Source organism: Zingiber officinale, chromosome 6B, assembly GCF_018446385.1.
Source record: "Zingiber officinale cultivar Zhangliang chromosome 6B, Zo_v1.1, whole genome shotgun sequence".
NCBI classification, from domain to species: domain Eukaryota; kingdom Viridiplantae; phylum Streptophyta; class Magnoliopsida; order Zingiberales; family Zingiberaceae; genus Zingiber; species Zingiber officinale.
In genome coordinates this window covers 51,427,334-51,440,879 of record NC_055996.1, presented here as the reverse complement: position 1 = coordinate 51,440,879, position 13,546 = coordinate 51,427,334, and the positions used below count along the sequence as shown (strand labels likewise).

General features: G+C 37.1%; 1 pseudogene; it reads right to left on the bottom strand.

Moving 5' to 3' along the window:
- Positions 1-1,564: 1,564 nt before the first annotated feature.
- The window catches only part of LOC121990969, a 34,191-nt pseudogene continuing 22,209 nt past the window's right edge, over positions 1,565-13,546 (bottom strand).

The following is a 13,546-nucleotide window of genomic DNA, read 5'->3' as shown; positions in this document are numbered from 1 at the left end:
AACATAGTGTGGAAAACCGACCTAAACAAACTAAGATAAATACAGTCAAATGAACTAGCTAAACATAGTAGGGTATTGCATTTAGCAACTACAATTAGGAGTATGCTAATTACTTTGTGTGAATTCCTACTATATCAACCACAGTAAATTTATCTAATACCATTAAAGGATTTTGTCATTTACCGTCAAAGAAATCATCTAATATCAAATTATCAATTAATGATGATAATGAACTTTAATTTTTCTTGTATTCCAATACACTATTGTACTTCTAGCAGAATCAAATTGCTTATTTCCAGATGAATAGGCGCAAACATAAAAATTAGTAAAATTAAAAATAAAAAATGGACTTACCTTAGCTCCTTCATCGCCAATATTATTTCCTGATAGGTTCAGAGTTTTAAGCATGGTATTCGTCTGAAGAACACCATCAAGTGCCTTTAGGCCAACTGCTGTAATCCCATTGCCAGAAAAATCAACTTCCTCTACTGCCTGAGACTTGGAAAAAAACTAATGAGATGCTAAACGACACTAAAAAAAGTTATGCTTAAATGTCTTGCTTTAGTAATGTCATACCTTTAAGAGTCTGGTTCAGCAATAGTTTACAAGTAGGAACAAGAAAAAAAAAGTAAGGTTATGGAAAAGGAAGGAAAAGAACTAACCTGATTGTAACCAAGGCTTTCAGCAAGAAAAAACAGATCATCATCACCAAAGTTACGACCTAACAGAATCATGAATTTGTTAAATATCTACAAGTATTCCATTACCTTGGTAAAGTAAATGTAAGTTTAATCCCCTGAAAAGTTATCTCAGCATATTCATTACCAGATATTAGATTTAGAAATAATCAGTTATAGAGTGAATAACTGTAATCACTTGCTGTAGATACATTCTAACAAGTTCAGTGTGCTAACCTGACAAGTCAACACTTCTGAATGTTCTAAGTTCCTTGGAAAACTCATTTAGTTTTTTCCTAAACTCTTTTTCAAGTTTTGCAGCACCACCTAATAGCAGGTTAGTCCCAGGAGAAAAGGACCACTTAAGTCCAGACGACGAAGCTTTTTTAATCTCAGATGTTGAGCCCTTTGGTTTTGGCATGATTAGTTTTCCAGCCACCTTCCATAAAACTGTGTGCTGAAGGAGTAAATTAGTTGTACCATCTGAATAACTAAAGCATGATGAAGCAAAATGGAGTTCAACAAAGCTATGATATCTTTTAGTGTTTCTTGATGCATGTTCTAGTTGACGTTTTCTAGTTGACTACTTCAATGAGATGAATAAATTCAAAATGGAATAATTACTAAAAAATTTAGCTTATTTCTCTTGCCATATATAATATCTTGAAATCCTATCACTTTTTGAGAACTTCACTTCAAACAATGTCAAAATCGCTTTATAGTTGGTTGGGGACAATAACAAACACATTGTGGGCAGTTAAAGTGATCATCAAAGATCATCTGCCTGGATTAATTGAGAGACATAAAAATGAAGAGGCATGAAAAGAAGAAGTATCATACAATTCAAGCAAATCAGATGCAACCAAAATATAATATGAAATGCGATACCATCAAGGAAAGAGATCCTTGCAAAAAGCAGCACCTTTGGGATTGGGCATTCACCTGTCTGTCACAAGGCGAAATCTTTGAGGTAACTGGGATCCTTCCAGGCTCGCTCCTGGAACTTCTTGAACCACCGGTCAAGGATATCCATGGGCACGACGAGCCGGCTTCCGTCAATCCCGCAGAAGGACTGCATGAAATTGAAGAGGTTCTCGCCAACCCTAAGAGCGAGTCGCTCGGCCTTCTTCTCCGCAACGGCGTAAGCGACAGGTGGCAAGGAGGCGAGGTCCTCGACCAAGATGCCGATCTTAGCGAAGGTGAGCGCGAGCTGGAGGGGATTAGGGTTAGGGTCAGGAATGGGGGGTTCTTCGGAAGGGTCAGGCCAAGGGAGGGAGAGGAGAGTGGATGGGCGGGCAGGGTGGACGGCTCCGCAAAAGAGGAAGTGATGACCAAGGGGCTGGAAGTAGACGGTGAGGGCCTTGCCGGGTGGGAAGGAGGAAGCCGCAACCGGGAGGAGAAACACACAAAGTTTTCTAACGTCGCGGTAGGCATCGCTGACGAGGGAGTTCATGTCAAGGATCTAGTGGAGCGGGTCGATCTGCGCAAACGCCGATGCGTCCATGGGGAAGCTCCACTGTAATCGAGGTTCTTCTCCATTTTCTTTGATAACTACTTAAAGTCATCTTCATCAGATCGGTGGAACTTAGTATCACCTTTCCCCCTAGTCATCTTCATCTTGCCTCCCTCCGCCGCTACTACTCTAAAACCCTAGAAAACAAGACAAACTCGTCACCTCTCCTTTCTCGAAATACGAAGAAGGGTTTCGGCTAAGTATTGATGTGAAAATTAAATTATTTTATTTTATCATAGACACCGGGTTTTAAAAACCGCTGTTAAAATCGATGTCTATTAACGAAAAAAAGGCGCTCATAGACATCGGCTTAAAAAACTGATGTCTATGAGCGAAAATCTACGCTTATAGACATCGGTTTTTGGAAAAATCGGTGTAAAATACTCAAAGACATCGGTTTTTGCATAAAACCGTTGTTGTTCCATCGATGTCTATGAGGGTTTTTCTTATAGTGTATAGCGATGCATTTACTGGAGGCTAGTACAGTTTGTCATGGACCCAAGCCTCTCGGCCATACAGGGGTCGTGGTGTTTAGAGAGGTGGCGGGGGTGACCATGGAGCATGCATACGCATTTTTGCATATGATGCGCGGTGCATCTTTGGAGATATATTTGCATACATGCCTAGTAGATACTAGATACATGTGATTGTGATTGTTGCACTTGGTTGAGATATGCTTGTTGCATATGGTTGTCACGCTGCATACATGTCATTTATTTTATATGTATATGCAGTCATATTTATATTGCACAGGTGTCACGAGAAGGTCTACTGCAGATCCAGTGAGTGTACAGATCTTTGTACCTTGTGTCGGTTCCAGATTGGATATGTGTTTATCATTTTGTCCATTGTAGTATGTGCAATTTTTGTATGTCAGTTATGATCGTTATACCATATGAGATAGACTGATATTGGTAGTTTTGTTTATTGGCTATGTCAGTATGATCATGTTCTTTATTCTCTACTGAGACTGTATACTTTGAACTTCATGTTTCTTTATAGACCATGCACTATCGTGTCTATTACCCGCTGAGTTACCTATACTCACCACCGCATATATGTATCTTTATATTTTCAGGTAGATGGTTGGAGTGTCGCTCGGAGTATCCTGTCTGCCGGGTCCTATGTCACATCCGAAGATTGTTTCGGGTTTTGTATATGTTTTATTTGTATTTGGTATTGCTGTATTTAGTGTGTTATTGTATTTGTTGTTGTGGTTGTTGTATAAAGCCTAGCCTGTAATGACCCAAATTTCCTCATTTGGAGTTCTAATAGTGGTTAAAAATATTTAGAAATACTTTAAAAATATTCTAGAGATTTTTAGAAATATTTAGAGTATTTTTATGCAATTTTTGGAGGTCGTTTGGTATTTTTACTAGACGAAAGAAGTTTCGACAAAAAAATGTCCAAGCAGAGATTCGAACCCAAGACCTCCGGCCGAACCAAGTCCTAAGCAAGTCCAGTTGACCAAGTGTGCAAGCAGTTGTTATTGATCAAATAAAGGATGAATTGTATTTAAGTAGTAGTTGGTTAATAGAATGCCCTAGTTATAAAAAGAGGGCTTAATTTTCCCGAGCCCTAATTTCTCTCCTCTCCCTCACGAACGGCGTCGGCGACGGCTGCTTGGGCGAAAACGAAAAGAGGGAAGCAAGGGCCTCTCCGGCGGCCGACCAAAGGGACTTCTCCACAAGCTCTTCTCGGATCCGAGCCCTCCCGTCGAAGAGAACACGCGGACACAGAGGAATCACCGAGTTTTGGAGCTCACCCGAAACCCTAGAAGCTTCTTGTTCGGCTGTGAGTTCAAGAACGCAAGGTAAGTCGCTTACTCACCTGCGGTAAGAGTGGTTCCGGATTCGATTGATGTTTCCTTGCATCTTTTGATTTTTGAAGCATGTTGTGAAGCTTGCTGCCATGTTTGCTGTCATGAGTTTCATTAAGGTTACAAGAGGGAAATTTGTTTAGGTTTTGATATTGGGTTTGATATGTAGTTGTCTTCTGCTATTAGATTCCTTATCTGTGTGGTTTGATCTTACCGTGTAGATTATAGCATTTTCTGCCATAGGTTTTTCTGTTAAACCTGAAAAGAATAGCCCTATATTTAGCCCTTCTGTATGGACCTTAATTTAGTTTTTAGCATGTAGTGCTGTTTTTGGTGGATTACTGCCGAAGGGTTATGCTTCTGTTTCCTTACCGTAGCACTGCACAGAGGGATGCTTGGGTTCGGTTATACTTTGCATTGGACAAGAACAGCCCTATATTTAGCATATTTGGTTAGACCCTTTTTGTGCTGTATAATGGCACGAACAACCATTAATCCAAGTACAAAGTGTTAGTTTCTTTGCTATTTAATAAATATGATCAGCCCTATTTAATAGCATTGTAAATTCAGCCCTTTCGTTATTTTGTAAGCATGATATTCTGTTGGGTATGTGCAGCATTGATTCCTTTATTCCTAGGTTCCTTTGCTATTAGATATACCTGGGCAGACTTTCTAGTTTTCCATTTGCTATTGGAATAACATGAGCAGTTTCCCTTATTAAATATCCTAGTGCAGTTTTGTTAAACATTTCAGATGTAGATTTTCAGTTTTAGTTTATATATAAACCTATGCAACAAACTGCCTTTTATTCCAAGTATATAGTTAGATTTTTCCTTAAGCTTTTAGTTTCCCTTTGTTCTGCTATGAGGCAATGAACATAGAAAGGCTTGGATTAAGTATTGGTTTATTAGGCTAATTGGAGGTTGATCCGGCAGTGATTTTGGTTTATTTTATGATGAAGTAGGTAGTGTAATCTCTTTAGTGCAAAAGTGTGGATGAAAGAGTGAAGATGAGCATATGTAATATGTTGTTTTGGTGAGTATCATGTATTAAGACTAAAGATTATTTGAATTGATGTAATGAATTTAACAGGTGAGAAGTATGTGAGTAATTTAGATATGCAAGTAGTGAGTTCAGAGTAGAAGTTTAGTTTAGAAGATGAGAAAAGAGATTTATATGTTGATCAATATAGATTTTATACTGAGAATTCCTTTCTGACCATAAGTTTAATGGCATAATTGATGTTCAGAATTAAAGTACTTGGATGTGTCAATATCAAGGATTCCATTTGGTCTCAGCCGGTTACTAGAATCTAAAATTCTAGGTTTATAATTGCCATGTGAGAATTTTAGTGCAGTTTAGATTTCCTTGAAGTGCAGAATTTTAATGCAGTTGAAATCTCCTTGTAGTGCAGAATTTTAGTGCAGTTTAGATCTCCTTGTAGTGCAGAATTTTAGTGCAGATTTTTATTAAGCATTAGTGTGCAGATTTTTATTTAACATTGAAATGCAGATTTCTATTAAGCATTGTAGTACAGAATTTTGTTAAGCATTGTAGTGTAGATTTGCTTTAAGTATTTAGTTTCTTTAGCAGTGCAGATTGCTAATAGATAGTTTATGGATAGCATTGTAGAACAAGGCTTTAGATTTCCCTTAAATATGCATGATTGTGTGTTACCTAGTTGATTTCACTTATAGATGCATATGGAAAAAAAAATACCCTAACAGTATTTTGAGTTTAAGAAAAGTATAAGAAAGATAAAGAAAAGAAAGAAAAATGCCAAGGCCTTAAGTAGATCCCAAAGTCTAGACTTTAGGGATTTTGGCACACAAGGTGCTAAAGAAAATGCCGAGGCATTATATATTACAAGTATTAAAAGATAACAAGTATTTTACTTTTATCAGTGACACTGTGCTGGACTCTCAGTTGTCCTTGGGTTGGGCTCCCATAGTCATCCCTTGGTTTAGATAACCTAGTATACTGGACTCTCAGTTGTCCTTGGGTTGGGCTCCCATAGTCGTCCCTAGGTTTAGATAACCTAGTAAACCCTACTAGATTCGGGACCAGCTATCTCTTGTCTAGTTAGGGATGCGCATAGCAAGTACAGTTGCCGGGCCCAAGAAGAAAGTTGATTATTATTTTGAAGTATTATTAGTATAAGTTTTTGAACAAGTAAAATAAGTTTCACATAAGTATAAAAGTATAAAAGTATAAATTTTAAACAAGTGGAATAAAAGAATAAGTTTAGAACAAATGAAATAAGTTTCATTTTGTTTTAAATCAGCAAGTTTAGTTTTCTTTTATGCTAGCATGTTATTTAGATTAGCTTACTGTTCTTTGCTATTAGAAGAGCATGAGTAGCTTTACATGTTTAATATTTCAGCCTGTTTGATTCCTTTACTATTGGATGAACATGAGTAGTCTTCAGTAAGCATTTAGTTAGTTCATGTTATAGATACATGTACATGCATATCGAGATTTTTGTGAGTTAGATAGTGCTTTTAAGTATTTTGCTTATAGATTGCATTTCCTCTTACTGCAGATAAAGGAAGGAGATAAGGAGGTGCAGATGGTGTGTGATGCCAGGACTATGGGAGAGGCTTGGGCATTTTTAAGTTTCCACATTTTAGTGATTAATAAATATTTGTGATTGTATCTTACATTTCTTGTCATTAGAGATTATTTTGTTTTAGATTGTATGCTGAGATGAGTTTGACACTTATTTAACTGCGTGGTTGTTTGATATATGTTCCAGCCGCCTGTGGCTGACGTATACTATGTATGTATCTCAGTTTATGGTCACCAGTATAGGGGAGATGCTGCCGAAATTTTTCGGTAGAGACTCCTCATGGTTTCGATCATACGGGTTAAGTAGAGTTAGTAGTTAAGTAACGGTCATCCTTAGAGAATAGTATAGTAAGAATGGTGGTCGTTACATAGCCGGCTAGCAGTGTATTGATTTATGTTGTATTGGGCTTTCCGTTATCGTTTTCCGCTGTGTTAGTTTTTAATGCAGCCGAGTGAGTTGTTCATTGTATATATATAACTGCATGGTTGTGTTTTATTATGTTCCAGCCGAGTGGGCTGAATATAAATTGCGTGGTTGTGTATATATTCCAGCCGCATGTGGCTGATGCATTTTGTATGTATGTATGTTTCAAATTGTCATCGGTACAGGAGAGATGCTGCCGAAATTTTTCGGTAGGGACTCCTTTAGGGGGCGTGACATAATTAGTTTGAGTTTAAGTTTAATTTAAGTTTAGTTTAATTTAAGTATTAATTAATTTTAAGATTAGGTTTTAATTAGTTTAAGTTTAAATTTAATTTAAGTTTAATTTTATTTTTTAAAGTATTTTAAGATTAATTAATTTTACCATTAAGTTTTAATTAGTTTAATTTTAAGTTTATTTTTTTTTTTTATTATTTTAAGATTAATTAATTATAAGATTAAGTTTTAATTATTTTAAGTCTAATTTAAGTTAAAGTTTAATTAATTTACATTTATGATTTTAATTAATTTTTTGTTATTTTAAGATTAAGTTTTAATTAGTTTAAGTTTAATTTTAATTTAAGTTTAAGTTTAATTAATCTACATTTTATGATTTTAATTAAGTTTTAATTATTTTAAGATTGTGTTTTAGTTAGTTTAAGTTTAATTTAAATTTTAGTTTAAGTTTAATTAATTTACTTTTTATGATTTTAATTAAGTTTAATTAATCTTAGTTTAATTTTAGTCTTAAAATTAAGTTTTATTTTAATTTTAATTTTAATTTTAATTTTAATTTTAATTTTAATTTTAATTTTAATTTAGATTAAGTTTATTTAATTTAAGATTAATTAAATTAAGGATAAGTTAAATTTAGGTTTGATTTTGACTTAATTTAATTTATGCTTTTAAATTAATTAAACATTTTAAATTAATTAATTTGTAAGGGATAATTTTAACTGTTGTTGGCTTCAAGCTTAACTTTGGGGTCCATCAAGAACATATCTTAAGAATAAGTTTTCAATCAGTGACAAGGCATATGACCTTCTCTAGTATCACGGTGGACTACTTTCTTAATATTTCTCAAAATAGTCTTGTCCACAGAACTTAATACTAAGTCTTGGTCCAACTAGTTCAGATTAGATAGGGATAGCTTCAGTTAGTTCCACTAAGTCAATTGTAGTAGGTTGAACACATATGATTCTTCTAGACATACTTTTGACTTAGCTTCCCTAACCTACTATCATCCCAACCTTTTCTAGAACTAAGTTAAAAATTTTCCTAATATTACTAGTCCTAAATACACAGAGAGGTAAGTTAAGTTGAGATGACAACTAATTTGCCACCTCCCCTGAATTATATAATTTATGTTTAAGTAATGAATATTAATTTTTGATACATAATATTGGTTTGGTTCTACTTGCTTTATTAGAGAGACTTTCAGGACCTATGATTTAACATAATTCTTATTTTGATTAGTAAGTGATTAAAATGATTTGTTTGTTGATTTAGATTGATATCTAAGGCGGAAATTGTTGTACACAACCCTTTATGATCCGAGTATCATGTCAAGATTCTTGGATCCCAAAGTAAATCATTCAAGCATTCCCTTGAGTCTCTCAACTTCGCCTTTCAATATGGAATTTTCCTCCTCAAGTCTTGAAACCTAATTTGGGTTTCCATTTTAAACTTGGTTAGTTGAGAGTTTAGGGTTAATTTGCTTCTTAAGACTGTTAACTTCCTTAAGGACCAATTTTATTATTTTTTAGATTTAGATAATTTCCTATTTAAGCATGCGATAATTTTAAAGAATTTCAATTCCAAATTAGATGTTATCTTTTGGAACCTTCAGAAACATATACGGATTCGTGGCTTGATTCTTCGTCGGACTCGTCTTCTTGACTTGACTCTGACTCATATTCTGACTCGGATTCATTGGGTTGCTTACTTTCTTGGTTCGTTTGTGCTTGATTCCTCTAATGATAATTCATCCCAGGTTGTCATTAGTGCCTTTCTTCTTCTTGATTTGGAGTTTTCTTCTTTGTTATTTGGGCAATCGGACTAGTAGTGCCCCTTTTTGTTGCATCCATAGCATGTCACCTTGGATAACGACTTGGTTGGTGTGGATTGTACTAACTTTTTGAGATCATTTTTTTAAAATCTTTTCTTCTTTTTAGTAAACATTTTCTTTATCATGTTTACTATTTGTTCTTAGGTTGAGTCAGAGTCAGAGTCAATTTGTCTTTGGACACATGCTAGAATTAGACTTTTGATTTTGGTTCCTTGCTTGGTCCTATGATAAGAACAATACCTTTCTCGATTTGACTTGAGTTAGATTGCTCGTGTAGTTCTAAGTTCACAAAAAAAAGTTCATCTAAATTAATTTTGGAAAAATCTCTAGAGACTTTATAGGCATCCACCATGGATGCCCATAAATAATTTCAAGGGAACGAATTTAGTACATGCCTTATTAAGTCATGGTTGTCGATTTCATGTCCGATGAGATGTAGATCGTTGAGGATGTACTTGATATTAGTACCTCATGGTTGTTTTAATGTGGACAACTAAGTTTAATTAGGCCATGTTGTGTTTGATCCTTGTGTCAAAGTGTGTAGGAGCTTAGGAACACAAGAAGTTGAGTGGAAGACATAGCTAGCTAGAAGGATGGTATGGGAAAAGAGCTGACGGGCTTGGTGCATCTGAAAGACGAAATGCTACAAAAGAGTACATCAGTAGATAAGAAGAACGTACACAACGTTTGAGGGATGAGAAGCCAGGGAGGAAGCCTACTCAAAGAGAAGGTCAGTTGGATTCAGGTGAGCTCAACTTCGATTAGCCAAAGAATCACCTATGCGAGAAGATTATCTTTGAGCTAAGTTGCCCTGTGGAAGGCGCCTTCCATGGATGGAGGGTATCTTCGATGAACAGTACGAAGGTGCCTTCCAGCCTATTGAAGGTGTCTTCCCTAGTCATTAGTTGAAGATAAAACTTTATCTTTGGCGATAAGATTTGCCACGTTGGAGGCTCCTTCCACCCTATTGAAGGTGCCTTCCTAACTTCGAATGGAATTTTTCAGGGGCTATAAAAAGACCCTAGACCTAGGAAATTATCATCAACTCTTGTATTCATTTTCTATCAACTTTTTGAGCGTTCAATGAGTATAAGAGGTTTCTCCACCTTTAAAGAAGAAGATTTTTAGTGCTTTCTTTTATATTGGATTAACAGCCACCTAGGTTGTAACCAAATAAATTATTTGCCTCTTCTTTTTAGTTGTTGATTTAATTTCATATAATTGTCTACTAATTAGAGTTGAAAGATTAAAAAATGTTTGCATTTTTATTTGGCAGGAAGTTTACCCCCTCTTGCTAGTCCCACTGCACCAACAAGTGGTATCAAAGCTAGAACACCTCAGAAGGACTAACCGTCGACTGAAACACCGAGATGATGGCCAGACTAAGCATCTATCTATCGAATTTTGAGGGAGAATTCGTGACATGGAAGAAACGCATGGAGCTATTCCTTAAAATAGACTTTGAATTGCTTTTAATTATTAAATATAGTTTTGTTGCTCCCAAAGACCCACAAGGAAATAAAAAAGAAGAATACCAATGGACCAAGAAAGAGCAAGCAGACTTCATAGCAAATGGACGAGCCAAATTCCATCTGCTAAGAATGTTACCTCCACAAGAAGTCGACAGAATCAGCATCTATGAATCAGCAAAAGAACTTTGGAAGAAGTTCCTAGAGCTACACAAAGGTACATCCGAAGCCAAGCTCGTAAAACGGAATCTACTCCGGAACCAACTAACCAACCTCCAGATAAAAGAAAGAGAGTCAGTAGCACAACTGCGCGCCAAGCTGAAGGAGTTAATAACCAAACTTACAAATCTCGAAAAATAGGTAACAAACGGAGATTCATTAAGGTATGCCTTAAATGTTTTCCCTAGGATACAAGACTGGACGTCTATAATAGACTCTTATTACATTTTAAAAGATCTAGAAGTACTTTAGAGAGTTTATTTTCTACTTTAGAACTTCATGAATCTAGATGTGCAGAATTGAAAAAGGAGCTCAATTAGAACATTACCCTGAAGGCAAGAATAAATGATCAAGACTCTGAAGCATCCATCGATGAAGATGAAGTGGCGTTAATGGTAAGAAAATTTAGTAAGTTTATTAAAACTAATAAATTTAATAAGTCACAGGCGAAAAAACACATTTGAAGCAAAAGAAAGGTCTGATGCTACAACTGCCAAGGAGAAGGGCACATCAAGGATGACTACCCCAAACTAAAAAAGAAGGACAAGGACAAGGGAAAACGACCAACAAGATCAAAGCACAAGAATCTGAAGGCCACATGGGATGAATCGTCGTCCTCTGAGTCCAAAATTGAAGCTTACTCTAGACTAGCTCTAATGGCAGACCACCAAGGAGAAGATGAAAGTAGTTCAAAGATGAGCATCGATGAAGGGGGAGGATCATTAGAGGAAAACTACGATGAAGGGGGAGCAACAAAACATGAGGTAAGTAAGTTGTTGGAACCCCAAGGTGTTTTGATGTGATCAAACAAGTTATGTTAGGTCCTGTTTGTTTTAACCCTTGTGTCTAAGTGTGCAGGAGCTTAGGAGCACAGGAAGTCGAGCGAAAGATGTGGCTAATGAGAAGGACGGCACGGGAGAGAGCTGACGGGCTCGGTGTGTCCGAGGGACGAGGTGACAATGGAAGAGTACACCGATGGACGAGAAGAACGTACACGACGTTCGAGTGACGAGAAATCGGGGAGGAAGGCTGCTCGAGGAGAAGGCTGGAACTTGGGTTCGGGTGAGCCCTATTCCGGATGGCCGAGATAACCCAAGCTAGTGGAGCCGGAGCGAAAGACCCAGGCCAAGACAAGTTGAACCGGAGCAGAGGTCCCGGACTAAGAAAAGTCAATCCTGTTGACTTTCCTGGTCCGGGCGCCCGGACCCGACTTTTGACCAGATCAAGTTTTGGCTCGATCTGAATGTTGGGGAATAAAATTTTATCCCCCCCAGGGTGCCCAGACCCTTCGGGGCGCCCCGAATAGTACTATAAATATAGCACTGTTCTGCACAGTTTATTCAATTCACTTGTAATCCATTTCCCTGTGCTTTATACTTCTGTTTATGTTGTTAACGTTGTAAGAGGCTACTCCGCCTGAAGGAGACATCAGATAGTGCGCCCTATTTTTCTTGGATTAGCAATCTCCTTATTGCAAACCAAGTAAACCTTCTTGTGTCTATTTTCTTTTACTTAGTCTCTTTATTTTAATTACAAGTGCTTTTATTTAAGTTGAAAATACGAGAAAGGGTTGTTTTATTTTATAGGGCAATTCACCCCTCCCCTCTTGTCGGCCACCAAAGGGACCAACAAGTGGTATCAGAGCAAGGACGCTACAGGAGGACTAACCGCCGATCGAAGCAACGAGATGGCCGGACCAAGCATCGTTCCACCAAAATTCGAGAGGGACTTCGCACACTGGAAGCGTCATATGGAGGTATTTCTTAAAATCGATTTCAAAATTATTAAATATGGTTTTGTAGCTCCTACTAATCAACATGGACAAGAAAAAGAAGAGAGTCTCTAGACAAAGAAGGAGCAGAATGATTCCGTAGCGAACAACCGAGCGGAGTATCACCTGCTAAGCGTACTGCCGCCTCAAGAAGTAAACCGCGTTGGAAGCTTCTCATCGGCCAAAGAACTCTGGGAAAAATTTATGGAGCTTCACGAAGGCAAGTCCAAAGCCAAACTAGCAAGAAGAGACATCATTCGGAACAAACTGACGAACATCCGTCTGAAAAAAGGTGAGAAGGTAGCCGATCTACACGCGAAGGTAAAGGAATTAATTACCGGTCTTGAGAACCTCGATGAAATGGTAACCAACCGGGATACCATATGCTACGCACTCAACGCGTTTCCTAGAACTCCAAAATGGGTGTCAATCATCGACGCCTACTACATTTCAAAGGACCTAGAGGTAAGTACCTTAGAAGAGTTATTTTCTACTCTTGAATTACATGAAACTAGATGGGTAGGGACAACAAAGGAATCAAGCCAGATTATGGCACTAAACGCAACCAAAAAGGATGAACCCGAGTCAGACTCAAAAGAAGATCAAGAAGCGTATATGGTAAGAAATTTTAAAAAATTCTTTCGATCTAATAAATTTAAGAAATGCAGAATAAGAAAAATCCAAGAAATAGAAGAAGGGTTCGTTGCTACCAGTGTCAAAAGGAAGGGCACTTTAAAGAAGATTGCCCATAATTAAAGAAGGACAAAGTCAAGATACCCAAGAAGCACAAGATTCTAAAAGCCACTTGGGACGACACTTCATCATCTGAATCCGAAGTACAAGAATATACTGGACTAGCACTGATGATGAGCTATGAAGGGCAAAGTACATCGGAACCCAGCATCGATGAAGGGGGAGCGACTTTAGACGAATGCAGCGAAGCAAGGGGAGAGTCAGGCTTCAAGTCTGATATGGTAAATGAGGTATGTCTTTTACCTCCTGATCAGCTTTATTTTAGTAT